This window comes from Seriola lalandi, unplaced genomic scaffold (genome assembly GCF_002814215.2).
Source record: "Seriola lalandi dorsalis isolate HSWRI2012SDOR001 ecotype SW California unplaced genomic scaffold, Sedor1 jcf7180002054961, whole genome shotgun sequence".
Classification (NCBI taxonomy): Eukaryota; Metazoa; Chordata; class Actinopteri; order Carangiformes; family Carangidae; genus Seriola; species Seriola lalandi.
In genome coordinates, this window is record NW_019525512.1 from 70,397 (window position 1) to 85,614 (window position 15,218).

Below are 15,218 nucleotides of genomic sequence, written 5' to 3' on the forward strand. Positions count from 1 at the left end.
GATGCTGCCGCTGCTGCAGCTCAGTCCAGCCTGCGACATTCCTCTCACACACATACACACTCTCACACACACACACATACACACTCCCACACACACACACACACGCACTCTCTCTCACACACACACACACACACATTGAACGACCCACTGTGTTTTTACTGGCCTGTTACAATCTGTGGTCAATAAAAGATAAAATATCTTAATGCCAACCACGTTTTACGATAATTAACATTAAAAACAACAATAAACACTTTTTTAAGATGTTCTTTTTTTTTTTTTTACAACTTCAGAGTGACTTTTGTTTACACTTTATTTCCCCTTTATTCACCTGGAAAGTCTCGTTATTTTATCTTTACTCTATTATTCAAATAATTCAAATAAATATTGTAAGCCTAGAATTGGTCATATCATCATAAAATCATAAAATAAACAAATAGATAAATAAATGATTAAATACTCAAATCATCAAATCAAGTTTATTTATAAAGCACATTTAAAACAACCAGAGTGCTGTACAATAACAGCCAACAGGAAACAAAGCACGCAGGTAACATCACATATTTTGTGTAACATCTGAATATTCAAATTAATAATAAAAATGAAATACAAATAGCCAATTTAAGGACCTCAAAGATGCTCAAATGAACTTCCACCGCTGCAAATAAACAAACAAATAAATAACTATGATTTGGTCGCTATCACTGTTGTTTACATAACAACGCAAAGTTATCTGCTGATAAAATGACAGATTATAAGGTGATGTGATATTGATATGACAGAAATGAGCCTGTACACCAGGACGCTGATATTAAAACCAGTACTGCAGATACAGTAGGAACGTAACATCCGCTGTTCAGTAACATAAACATGGTATAATCTTTATTCCACCACGACTTTGTCTGTCTGTCAGCGAGTCTGCTGACCTCTGGTAAATCTGGTTCTGTAAGTTCACACTGACCTCTATAGGCAGAGTGTGTGTGTTAACATTTGCTGGGCCACAGAACAGCATATGGCTGCAGGAGAAACAGTGGTGGCTGGAGAGGAGGGGAAAAGGATAGAGAAAGAAAGATGGAGGGCAGATCACTGCAGGATTGACAGATATCTTTTCACCGTAGGATTGGCTGAAAGAAAAAGAGAGCTGTCTTTTGCAGGTGCCTAGTTTAAAATATTTTAGTATTTTCAGTTTTAGTTTTTAGAGTAAAAGCAAGTTGAATATGAAAAGAAAAAAAAGTTGTGAGACAATCACAGCAGGTAGAATCAGCTCCAGCCTCCAGATTTAGTGAAACTTCGACATGAAAGAAAAGGAAAAGGAAGGCAGGACGATCACAACCAGAATTTTACTGACAGATATATATATATATATATATATATATATATATATATATACCTTCTTTCTTTTCATATCCAACTTGTTTTAATGCTAAAAACTAAAACTGAAAATGCTAAAATATTTTAAACTAGGCACCTGCAAAAGACAGCTCTCTTATACTTGACAGCCAAATGGTGAACAGATATCTGTCAATCCTGCAGTGATCTGCCCTCCATCTTTCTTTCTCTATCCTTTTCCCCTCCTCTCCACCACCACTGTTTCTCCTGCAGCCATATGCTGTTCTGTGGCCCAGCAAATGTTAACACACACGCTTATATATATATATATATGTATATATCGTCACCTTCATATATAAAGTTACAGGTTGATAAATGTTGCTCTCAGCTGCCTGCAGGTGCTTTGCTTTTTCATTTTTGTTTTGAAAAGTCTTTAAAAATACAAAAGCTGGATTTCATTCAAGCTGGGTATGAAAGAAAGAGGAAAGCAAGAAGAACTGCGCTGATCACAGGCTGTTAGATGCATATTTCTGTGTAAAAGAGGCTTTAAATTAGGGTTTTTGCAACCTAAGGATTATGTGCAACCAAGATATAATGGGAAAATAAGGGAAAGAAAATGCAGGACAATCAAGACAGTGCTGCAACTTGCAGATTTTCTCTTTAAAAAGTTCTTTAAATGTCTTAAATTGGACTTTCTTCAATGTGCAAAACACAGAAAAAGTGGTGGAGTGATCACGAGCAATAGGTCGCAGCAGTAGATTTAATGCAACATAGACATAATGGGAAATGAAAAGCATGGCAAAGACGACAGGGCTGCAGATTTCTGCTCAAAAAGTTCTGAGAAAGTTTTAAAATGTGACTTTCTTCTATCTGCAGTATCCGTGCAGCTTACACAGGAGAGGACATGAAAGTTGGGACGATCGTGACAGGACAGATTTCTGTTTAACAAGGTCTTTAAAAGTCTTAAATCTGTCTCAGTCTGAACATCCTGCAGATTCCCTGGCTGTCCTCTCCAGCACAAAGCCGCAGAGCGCCGTGTTGAATGTGCTCAGCGCGGCGCAGCTTAGTTCAGCCGGGCTCAGTCTGCTGTTGTGTTTCACTTCTGTGACGGCGGGAACGGAGGCCCTGGAGGAGCCTTAAACACACAGCCAGAGTGTATAATGAGGGCTGGGTATAGGGCTGCACTATTTGCTTTAGAGAGTATACTGTTTATAGAGAGGAACTGAAACCCCCCTGGCAGACCACATTACTGACTGCAGAGGGTTGACTGGTGACTGGATCTACACCTGAAGCTTTCGATGCAGCACGCAGCCGTGTGATGCTCGACAGGAGAGGACAGGGTCGACTGTGACCTCTCAAACAACCTGCAGAAGAAACTGAAAGTTACAGCCTTTCTCCTATAAAAGAATCCTGTTTTCATGTGCACCTACAACCTGTCCTGCTCTCCTTCCTTCATCATTAAAACATTTTCAAAGTGGATTTTGGAACAGTTTTAAATCCCTGCTTTCTCTACAGCTATGTTTGCTAGCTTTTGCCGTCTCCTTCCTCCATGTGTTTGTGGAACGTTAGTGTGTGTTGTTTTGCAGCAGTAATGTGTGTTGCCCGCTCATATGTGTGCACGATGTAAACAAAAAGGGCAGAACACATTGTTTCATAGCACTGCTAGCAGTCAAAAACTCAACATGGGGTATCTTTAACGTAAGATACTTTGAAAAAAACAAAACAAATGCCAAATTAATGTGATGTTATTTTGAAATACTGAAAGGTGTTTTGATTTTTCATTTAATTTTTTTCACATAACTACCTAACATGACAGCTTACATGCTGTTAAAGGAGCTATTTGTAGGTTTTGCTATCGCTACATAGCTAGCATTAGCATTAACAGCTGTTTACTTACCAGCCAAGAGCTTCAGCCATTGTTGTGTTTGCAATACAAGAAATTATAATACGTCCTCTGAGCAGTGATACTTCTTTAGGGGAGCCTGGACGCTGCAGTGACTCAGTATCGGAAAGTGACGATACAATCCGACTGAGCCATAGCTAGCTGGTTAGCATGCAAACTTCAGTAGAGAGGAAGTGATAGAAATACAAGCAAAACAAGAGGGTTGACTTCCACCTCTGGAGCAGCTAAGGTTAGCTATGTAGCAATAGCAAAACTTACAAATAGCTCCTTTAAGGAATAAAATTCTGGTGTGAAACTTGCTTTTAAAAAATGATTTTTCTGACATTATTATTATTATTATTATTATCTTTTTTTTTTTTGTGGTCAAAATTAGATCTATTCTAACAGTTGAATCCCAGCTTTCTAAAATATCCAAACTCCCCCCCCAAAAAAGGCAGAGAATATAACCTGGATGTAGTAAGGACCCTGGAGGAGCTCAGTTTCATACCATGAATGTGAGCTGCCTAGAATAATTCCATTTTAACGGTTACTGTCTTCTTAGATTATGTTCATTCTTTTATTTTTTTTCCCCATATTGATGCACTACATGTTTTCTATTGAGTTTTTAATGGTTGCTGTGAGGCAAGTTTCTGCTATCAAGGGAGAATAAAGTAAAGTGAAGCACAGGAGGATTCATGTGAGTTCACACACACACACATTAGTATCTATGAGAAGAAATGATGTGTATTTTGCCCTAAAACACCATCAAAGATGCGAGGAGAAGTACAGAAATAAAAGGAACGAACAGACTCTAAAAAGGCTGATAAATTGAGTTAAGTTCGGTTTAGCAACATCTGAGGTATCCCACGTCTGAGTATCGACTTTCCCCAACAATGTCAGACTCAATCCAAGTCAGGGATTGATTTATTCATTTGCTGCGTGTTGTGTTCATTTATTGGACGTGTCTTTCAGTTGTCAAGGACGCAGAAGGTAAATCTGAGGAAGAGCAAACAGTGAAACACACAAACAAGCTGCCGGTCTGAACGGGTGTGTGGTCTGATCAGTCAGTCAGCCTCAGTCCATCCTGGGTCTGCAGCCGAGCGGCGGAAAAGCAGCATCGCAGCCAGCAGCTAATCAGTTGACGGCGATGTAATATGTTTTATGGTCCCGCACCTGACGGTACAGACCCCGTACCACTTACCTTGTTAGTGCCAGACGTTACGGCCTATTTGTTATCCTAATGCGTCACGTGACCATGTTAAGGGGGCAATGAGAGGGACGGGGATCCTGGCTTCGCTCTGCGGCGAAGGTGTTGATTTCACGGTCTATTAAGCTGGTGATTGTGGCGCCGCTGTCTGCAACAAATTCTACATCCGTTCCACCTACGAGTGCGCAACGCAACTGCACACCGTGGTGACACTTAGACAAACACACAAACAGGGATATGGTGATGGTTAGAGTCAGAGAGGACAGAACAAGGGTCAGACATCTTGGCCTCCATTTAACAGCTGGTTTAAGAGGTTTAAGTAGCAGTATGGCGAGACTTGTGTGTTTTTGTCCTTTGTTTGTCAGTATAAATGTACATTTTGGGCAACATGAATAAATGAATGTTTGAATGGATGAATTTACTGATTGACTGAAAGTGCACCAGAACTGAACCTTTATTGGTCGGGTTCTCCTCCAATGAAATAACCTTTAGAAACATTTTCATGTTGTCATGAACAGATTTGCACAAAGAGAAGAAGAAGAAGTACACGACTAGGTCACGTTCACTATCAAATTTAATGAATGCAAAGATGCAAAACCAACATAGTAAAAACCAGAGAGCTGTTCTACAGCAGCTGCTCTGACACGTGGTGCAGTGGTGAAGGGACGGTGTCAACAGCCACTGAAGAGCTGCTGTAGCTGATAGGAGTGACAATCAGCTAAAACTCCCCCTTTGTTTTCAACAGTCATATGAAACAAGTTGCTATCAGGGCATGAAAGAAACTTTGAGAAACAGAAATGTCAAGTCTTGACAGCTGCAGGTTTTAACATCACAATTTAAAAAAATAAATAAAATTTTTTCCCCAGCTTTACAAAACCAGTGGTGCATATCCACAGGTAGCGACTGAACTGTCGCGGCACCCAGGAATAAAATGTCAGTCACCGCGTTGTCATAAGTACAACTGCACCAAAACACACACGTCTCCGGCAGAGATCAAAGCTGCGAAGAGCGAGGTGAGTTGAGATCCGGCGTATACCGGAACATCAATGAGGAATAGCAGGCCTAATGAAGGGCATGGTACACTGTGCTAATCTCATCAAAGAGCTTGCTATTTAAAACACACACACAGCAGCATTATCCTCAGATGGGCAACACTGTCTCCCACACACTCTAAACTGGTTTTAATGAGCAGGACACGTGGCGTCACTTCCCTCTGCCGCCACAAGATGGCAGCAGCGCATCACCTAACACAAGCCGCACTGTACGCATGCAGTCCTTTAGTGACTGTGTTTTATATATTGCTCCTGCTGATTCCCTGTTACTGCTAACAAGCTTAAGCATTGCATAAGCATAACAATCCCGTGAATATTTTGTCGAACAAAAGGGGAATGAGTCACTTCATTTCTTCAAAGGGATGCATGAGAAATGCTGCGAAAATGTGAAAAAAAAAAAAAAGAAAAGACAGAAAGAGAAGAAGAAAAAAACTCTCCCCGGCCGTCCTTTGATCAACACTATAATTTAATTACCTGCATACCAAAGAGAGCCTTTATTTGGAGTCTCAGTCTCAGTTGTGTTATTTTTTTCTTCTATGGCACAAAAGTTGTTGCTCCTTGAAAGTTGAAATAGATAGTTAATGATAATTTAATGTAATTAGGTCCAAATCATTTTTAAATTGAATTCATTGCGTTTTGGCGTCAGTGATTTGACGGTCACACTGATAAAGTTCCAGTATAGTATATACAGTGAACTCCATATGATGTTGTATTTTTGTACCTTAAACACAAAGTTACAGCATCAAAATTACATTGAAATTTAGTTTAATTAATTTGTGAGGCTTTGCAGCAGGTTATGCAACCAGCACCTAAATAATACTGAGGTCAAGAAATTTGTTTTTCTGCAGCTACTGCATGTGCGGCACTACACTGGGTTCAGAAATTGTAGGAACATGCTGAAATCCATTTTCTCTCCTGAATGAAGTGTGTCCTTGTGTAAAAAGTGGAAGCACATGAACATGAAATAAAAAAAACATGTCAAGGACACGACCTCAGACGGAGTTATGGCCCTGATGTTGTTGTGACCAGGACAAATGGATCCTTTCCTGCACTACTTTCTCCTCCACCTGAAATATACTGTCCTGCAAAAAAAAAAAATAGTTTTGAAATTCTAATGCGTGCAGCAAACCTGCTTTGACCTCTGACCCCTTCTCTAAGGTAACTCCATCAGGGATGATGTGTCAGAGCAGCAGCCTGCGCTGGCAGTTAATCTCCATTAGCTCAAATCAAACAGCTCTCTTCCTCCGTGATGCTGTTCTGCAGCCCACTCCCTCCGCTTCTCTGTGGCGTCGGCGGGCACAGAGCACCCCGTCTACTTCCCGACAGGAAGGAAGTTTCCACGTGTCCATCGAGAATGTGACGGATAGCAAACTGGATGTGTATGTGTGTGTGTGTGTGTGTGTGTGTGTGTTCTCAGCTCCTGCGGCGTCTCTTGTGAAGATGAGAATAATAGACTAGCTGTGTGGTTTGGTGATTTCAGAACATATAGCCTGCTGATCGCCTGCGTAACGCTTCCATCTACTTTATTTTACCTGCATCCAAATCCACAGCAAAACATGACCTGAATCAGTTCCAGTGCTCTCACCGAACCTCGAAAACATCACCACGGTTCCGATATTTCATTGAGCGCGACTCCTCTATTTTCATCTGCAAACAATGCCTCTGTGTTTGGTGTATTGATCCAGTATCACTGCTGCTGTCTACTCACTATAAATAGTCGTACTGATTGTGGGATTTATTCATGTGTTATTTATTCCATGCAGCTGAGAGGCTTTATGATGGGTGTTTTCAAGCTTTTTCAGGTAGAAGAAATGTTTGCAAAAAAAAAAAGAAAAGAAAAAGAGAAAGTAGTAAAAGAAGGATTCTGTCGTGTGTATGTCAAGGTTACCTGGACATATTTAACTAATGCTATTGTGCAATTATCAAAAAATAAATGACAAATTCTTCTATTAAAGTCTTCTTTTAAAAAAAGCAGAATCATAATGTTGCATGGCCCAAATGTTATTTCAAAGGCTTTCAGTTCAGAGAAGGATAAAAATGAGAAGAAGAAAAAAAAAAATAGCTGAATCCTTGACATCTTCTGGGCTTAAAAATGGTCTGAATGAAAGAAAGTGAGTGCTGCCAGTGGCAAAGTTGGCCTTCAGACATCCACACTTGTACAAATCTCTGTTTATTTAGAATATTGTGCGTACCTTACCTTGAATCTTTGAAGCATCCTGGGCCACAGCTGATGTAGTAGTCATCATCAGACAACGCACCTTCTCCACAGCTGGCCCACAGCATCTTTTAAGGCCGTTAATGTGTGCGCGTACAACCTTCGTTTAAACTTTACTTTGCAAATACACATCGGCACGGAGCCTAAAACCTTCCCTTCATGGCTGCTTTCACATTTTTAAAAGTGATTCTATGAGAGGGAATAAAACCCACAGAGCAAAAAAAAAAAAAAAAAAAAAAAAAAAAAAACCCAAAAACTAAAGAGAAAAAATAAAAAATCATAAGCTGCAGACATTTTCTTGAATTATAGGCCACATGATGACAATAACAGAGGTTTATTGTATGCTTTTTCCTGAACCTCACAATCAATATTTAATAACAGACTTGGTGGACTGATGCAGTGACGAAAGGAAAAGATGCCATAATGTGCCAGACAGCACATAATGCACAGCCTCCTGGATATTTGCAGCAACAAGTTATTAAGTTTTGCAGATTGCAGCTTTAGACGGAATCTGCATATTGTCTGATTTATTAAAAACAATATTGAATGTTTTTTTTTTTTTTTTAAAAAGCAGCCAGTATTGTCTAAATTGTCCCATTCCTCTGCGGTAACCGTCAACAAGTGTTAAAAACAATTTTTAAAAAAGTACCACGTTTTTTTTTCTTCCCCGAACACGTCAAACCCTCCTGGATATCTGTGAATGAAAGGTGAAAACTTTGACCTTTGACTTCTCTTTCCTCTCTCTCTCTCTCTCTCTCTCTCTCTCTCTCTCTACTGGGGATGCAGTTGTGACGGTGAGACAGTACGGGAGTGGATCGGACACAGAGAGTGGACATACAGTGGACAGGCCTCGCCCAGGACAGCGGACAGCACAGGTAAGGAGGACAGCGTGGGACGATTCCCTGATGAGGGAAAACTCACGGCGGCCTCTCATTCAAAGCCAATTCCAGTGTGAGCAAAGCTTTTATCACCACAGCTGGGAGAATCCAAGTTACAGTCAAGTTTGGACACGTCACTACGAATAAAAAAAAAAATAGTGTATTATAGAGTATAATTCAACATTTTGGGAAATATGCCCATTCGCTTCCTTAGATGAGAGGATTGAAACCACTCTAACATCTGTACAGCAATAAGAACAGTCAGTTAGCTTAGCTTAGCATAGCATAAAGACTGGAAACATCAGGAAACAGCTAGCCTGACTCTATCCAAAGCGCTGCTAAAGCTCTCAAGCTAATTATCATGTTGTATCTAGCGTTTTCATCCATATGAAGACCAAAGCTTCAAAACAATAAATTGTGGTTTATATGGGGATTTGAGTTGGATCACTTCTTTACATGGACTCTAGGATTTTATCGTATAAAGTTCTGGACATATTTAAATCTTTAGCATGTTTTTCAAAGTAGGTCAATTTTGTCCTGTGAATTTGCACAACTAACCAAGCTTTCTTCATATTGTCTTCTTATTGTTATGTGACCAAGCTAACTTGCTTACTAGCTTACAGACAGCTAGCTTAACTGATGGTTAGCAAGCTGGCTAGCTAGTAGAACTTCGCTTCATTAACTCTTTATTGTGTGACATGATGTAAAATCCTGAAAACAAAATGCCACTAAAGCGTAAATGTACCAGTACACAGAAAAAAGACAGAAACTCGGTGCTAGCCAGCTGTGCTGTTAGCTTGCTAGCTACTGTAGCATGCTAATTAGCCACTACAAGACCAAGCTAGCTTCCAGGAGCCTCTTACATTGTGAAGATGCACATAAAGTGTCGCCAGGCCTCTCAACTCTCAGCAAATACGCATATTTCCCAAAATGTCAGTTTTTGTTTCAGCTTTTCTAAACCCAGCTAACGAGCTAATTTATTTTTCGCTGATTAAATTTGGATTCCCAGACTCACGTTTTGTCGACTGTCACGCGGCGACTTGGGCTCCACAGTAATATACATACAAACACCTCGATGTATATTTACTATGTTAAGTGAGAACAGCATAGTGAGTTGTCACTGGAGATGGAGTCAACTTTACTATGTGGTAAAAAAAAACAAACAAAAAATAAAAAAACAACAAGAAAAACAAAAAAAACGGACATGAGAAAGAGAGAGAATGAGAGAGAGACTATGAAAAAAGGAAGAGAAAGAGAGAGAGAGAGAGAGAGAGAGAGAGAAAACGAGAGAATGGCAGGGAGGAGGTTGTGAAACAGTACAACATCAGACAGCCACTGGAACATAACAACACAGAGAGAGACAAGTATTAGGAAAAATGGTTTAATATAGGAGACAGAAGCAAAAAACTGCATCACACAAGAACATACGTTTACAAAAATAATTCTGACTGCTTCAGCTACACAGTTAGTTCACAGAGAAGGACAGAGAAACCGGAAAAATCTAAACAGCTAAAAGCAAAAAATTTCTAATTAGTTGATCTCTTTATTAAACTAATACATTAATCCACTGAAGGTGACTAAATATTTCTATTCCTTCTTTTTCTATAATTGTCTTATCGTGTAGACGGCACAATACAGAAGTCAAATGAAACTTACCGCTGTTGTATAGACAAACTTGCTAGAACTATTTATAAAGCAAAAATGAAAAGATCTGACACTCACCTACCCTCTGTTTTTCGGAAAAAAAAATTAAAGAAAGAACGAATTAAGAAAGAAAGGTAGAAAGAAAGAACAACACTCAAGTGAGGAAAAAGAAGTGAAAGAAATAAAGCCAAAGATCTTCTAGAAAATCTTATATCAAAAGCCAACTTTCTCGATGCCAGCTAGAAATCATACTCGGGGACCAGTCAGGGTCAGGCCACACCACCAGGCCAGACAGCTTTTTTTCTAAGATTTTTTTTTGTTGTATCCTTTAATCTCCAGTATAAAAAATTCCACTGGTACAAAATGCATAAGTACAATCAGTTGTAGAAATAGGAAAGCCTGCATTTTTTGTACTTTTTAAATCCCATCCAGTGACAGATTTTCGAAGTGTTGTCAAACAAACATACATCACGCTTACAGGATCCACTGAAATGCATTGACTTTGGCTTCTCTCAAGACAATAACTTTGAAACTACTGAAAACCTTTTTTTTTTTTTTTTTGAGAATTAAAAGAAAAAGAAAAACAACAAAAAAAAAAAAAAGAAAAAAGAAAAAAAGAAATTGGATAATTTCTACAGACAACAAGCTGTTTTTTACGGCACGGAAAGAGAGAAACACACAAAACATTTTTCCTCAAAAAACTTGACATAAGCCATAATGCAAAGAAACGACAAGTTCAATTTTTTTTTTCTTTTTTTTTTTCCTTTCAGATTTCATTGTTTGATAAATAGCACTTAAGATAATTAAGAAAGAAGGAGAACAGAGAAGTGAACAGTGACAAGATAGAAAGATTACAACGAGCATCGGCGATGACAGCCCCTGAGGTGAGCCGCTCCACAGAAACTCTGCGTCTACGACCCTCTTGTGCTTCGACATTGAAAACAAAGACAAAGATGCTTCACACGAGACGGTGCGACATCAGGCTGTGTGCAACTCGGTAGAGATTTGGCAATTTTTTTGTTTATTTTTGTTTATTTTTAACTAACATAGTTTTTGGGACAGTTAAAAGATGTCTCGGTTTATGTGGCCTCCACACTCAGCGGATAAAAGTTTAACGTGAAACTGCGCGAGAGTGAAGTGAAGATGTGAATAATGGTCAGGAAACCACTGGTCAGAAAACTGGTCCGCTACCACTGATCGGACCGGGACTTTTCCTCCTGTCCAGCTGTCGTGCAGGTAGTTATGGCTGTTTGTGGCACTGCTCATTTGTGTGTACTGCATTTAGGAAAAGAAAGTCTGCTTGCCTCCCTCCATGAGATCAGATAAAGTTTGGTATTGGGTTCGGTCTTTGAGAGGATAATGAAAGCTGTATTGCCTTCAATCTCGGCTGTGGCTGTTGTTTTGCCCGTGTGGACCTGCGGACGTGACCCTTCCCTCTCCAACCAACAAGCGCTTTATTTCCCCTGTCGCTATTCCAATAAGACGTCTCCCCACATAGCCCTGTTTCTAATAACCCCCGCTTAGCCTGGGAGACAACAACCGAGACGGAGAGCGGCATCCTTCAAACAGACGCCGCCGCCTCGTTCCTCTCCTCTCTCCTCCTCCTCCTCCTCCTCCTCCTTCACCGCTGCCAGGACAAAACGGCCATTTCAGCCTTTCTGCTCTGGCCGATTGGACGAAAATGGCGGAAGAGCGAAATCCAGACTTTGACAAGTGGGAGGTTAACTGTACACAAAAGTGAACCCGGACTTGGCACAAATCACTGACTGACTGACAACATCTTCTATTCTTATAATACTGATACAACGCTCCCTGGTTAAGGCGACTGGTGAGCTTCTGTAGAAAATAATGCTGCCTTTTTTATTTTTATTCTTTTTTATTTTTTGCAGACCGTAAACTAGGCTTTCAGGGAGGGGAAAAGGGGCAGTTGAATAGACTGACAACACTGTGCCATGTAAACGGCTTGACTATGAGAATGTCAATAACACACTTTGGCATCTAAACATGATTTTGGCCCATTACACCACAAGACTTACGTATGGAGAAGTCTTACAACCACTTATAAAAAAAACAAAACGTCAGAGGACACGTTCGTCGAAGGAGAAGTCGAGCGACGAAATCAAACGAGTAAAAAAACTTGCTCCGGACCGTCCCGCCTCCCGCGTTTTGACTACTCGGCGGCGGCGGCGGCGGCATGTGCTTTTTCCTCAAAAGACCGAGGCTTGTTTGTGAATGAGCGAGTCTTGCCCTGTGCTTACATCATGAAAGCAAGCGTGCTCGTCTGAGGTGATACACAAAAGTAATGATCCTCGCCGTCTGAGACAAATGGCGCCGGCTACAACTCAGAAACGTTTTGAACCTAACAAAAGGGATAAGAGGATTTGGAGAAAAATAAGGCTTCGCGTATGACTCTCACCTCAATTTTTATTTTTTGCGGCGGAGGCGCGGGACAGCGTGCGAGAAAAACAATCAGAACGATATATACTGAAGCCTGATGTCTGTGTTTGTGTCTGTGTGTGCGAGATACTAATAGAGAGAGAACAGGAGTGCAAAGATTTGTGGTAAGGCTTTGATGAATTAAACGGTTTTACAATGGCTAAAAATATCAGTGCGTGATTCTTGTGTGTGTGTGTGTGTGTGTGTTTTTAAAGTGTGTGTGTGTGTGTGTGTGTGTGTGTGTGTGTGCACGCTGGCGGGCTGTAGCGGTTTGCTGTAGAGGCTTTCACACTCAGGGGCTCTCATGCACAACAACAAAGTAAACTGTGAGGTCTGCACGAGAGAGTGTGTGTGTGTGTGTGTGTGTGTGTGTGTGTGTGTGTGTCCGTGTGTGCGTGTATATAGATATATATATGACACATGGGCACTTTTTTTTTTTACATCTTTACAAAGAAAAAAAGCAAACATGACATTTTCAGGCAACAAGACCACAGAATAGCAAGTTAACAAACTCTTTTTTAAATCTATATTTTAAATATGAGGGATCCATACAAAACACTTATAATAAAATACCCATGTTATCAAATAATTTCACAAGAAATACACTGACGCGCTAGGCAGGAAGTACCTTCAGAATTTGGCACTAAACTCCACTGATCTTGTCTTTTTTTCTTTATAAGACATTTTGCTGAACAACAAAACACATCTAAATATTGTTTCCCACGAGAGAAATAAAATAATAATGACATTGATGCTTCACAAGCTGACATTATATATATATAGATATATTTATATTTATATATATTTTAGGAATTTTATATAGCTAATTAACCAACAAGAAATTTAGCAAATAGGGACTCCTTAAAAAAAGAAGAAAATAAAAGAAAAAAAGTAACTATTATAGTAATATGAAAGGCTTTGTCTATTGTTCAAGTAAACTGATTTTTTAGTCTTCTCTTGAAAAACATGAGACATTTAAGACCGTTAGACTTGTGATGAAACCACAACTAAACTCACGAGAAGCACCGACGTTAACGCGGGTTACAGGTATCTTAGTATTTTTTTTTTTCCTCTATACATTTAAACAGTAGAAAATATAGGTCATTTCATCATGTGCATTTAAACCACGGATTGTCTATCTGTGAGTCAGTTCAGCAAAAGGTGACACAAGTAGGTAGCATTTCTCCCCCCCAAACAGGGCAAATGTCTTTTTTTATTTTTACCTTTAAACTACTCTAGAAAAAAGTGGTTCTATATATAGACTTTGAATGAGAAACAGAGCCACTTAAAATGGCCTTATCAAAAAACTTTACACTGCCTGAAAAATGTAAAAACCATTAGAGAGCTCTGAGAGAGTCTAATATTGATCAGACAGTTTTTTTCAAAACTGTTTGGAAGTAGTCTTATATTTCAGAGAAACTGGCGCGGACTGCTTCTGGCCCGCGCTCTGTTTTTCATCGGCACCAGAAGCAAGATGACGCGCCAATTCCTGTAGTGAACTTTCAAGTTTACTTTAAATGAAGAAGAAGAAAAAAAAAAAACTGACATAAAGAAGAAGAAAAAGAAACAAAAACAAAAAAAATAATGCAAGAAAACATACTGAATGGAAGTCACTTTGCCACAGGTTGTTGTTTGTTTTTTTTCTCCAAAAAGAACATTTTGTTTTTCCATAAAAATCTCAGTCTTTTTTTGTTATTTTTTCATATGAATGCAGCTTTATATCTTTTTCACATTGATTCATTTTCTTTCCCACCCCTCCCTTATCGCCTCCCTCCCTGAAGCCCCTCCCAGAAAACAGATCCAAATGAGGTCACATGCAAAAAAACAAAAAACAAAAACAAAAAACAAAAAACAAAAACAAAAAGAAAAAAAATAATCATAAAAATCAAAGTCCAAAAAAGCTAAAAGTTCAAAGTTCAAAAGGTCAGTAGGCGGCGGAGGAGGAGGAGGAGAACCAGGTTATGATCAGGTGAGCTCGGAAAAGACATCAGAAAAAACAATGACGGGGGAGGAGGAGGACGATGACACTTTTTTTTTTTTTTGGTGGGGATTTTTTTTTTTGGTTTTGTTTGTGTTTAAAGTTTTTTTTTTTTTTGGACGCCACGGAGACATGCTAGGCAAACGATGAGCTAACAGGCATGGAGATGGGTTGTTCTAAAAGGGGGAAAGAAAAAACAGGGGAGAGGAGAGAGTTACACACAGAGAGCCAGAGCACCACACCACTACAGCATTTTATAAAATCAGGAGAAACAACAACAACAACAACAACAAACAACAACAACAAACAAACAACAACAACAATGCAAACTGGCAGAACAGCAACACCACTCACTGATTTCATTGGCAATTTTTTAGCTTTGATTTTGTTGGTTTTTTTTTTTGTAATAGAAAATGATATTAATGTTATATGTCTATACCAACAGGCAACAACACACACACACACACACACACACACATTCATTCGTTCATTCATACACATATACACAAAAAACAGAGAGCACCCAAAGCTTTATCCATCAGATCCCAGATGGATTTTGTCATTTGGGAGAAAATAGTTGTCATTTTTTGGGAGGGGTGG

The 15,218-nt window shown here is 39.4% G+C and overlaps 1 protein-coding gene across 1 annotated transcript in view; it reads right to left on the bottom strand.

Annotated features, from left to right (window-relative positions):
- Positions 1–9,925: 9,925 nt before the first annotated feature.
- celf2 (cugbp, Elav-like family member 2) overlaps positions 9,926–15,218 on the bottom strand; it is a 196,909-nt gene continuing 191,616 nt past the window's right edge. Inside the window, exon 15 of the mRNA XM_087170811.1 lies at positions 9,926–14,794. The gene's annotated coding sequence lies outside the window, so the exon portion shown is untranslated. The remainder of the gene's footprint in view (positions 14,795–15,218) is intronic.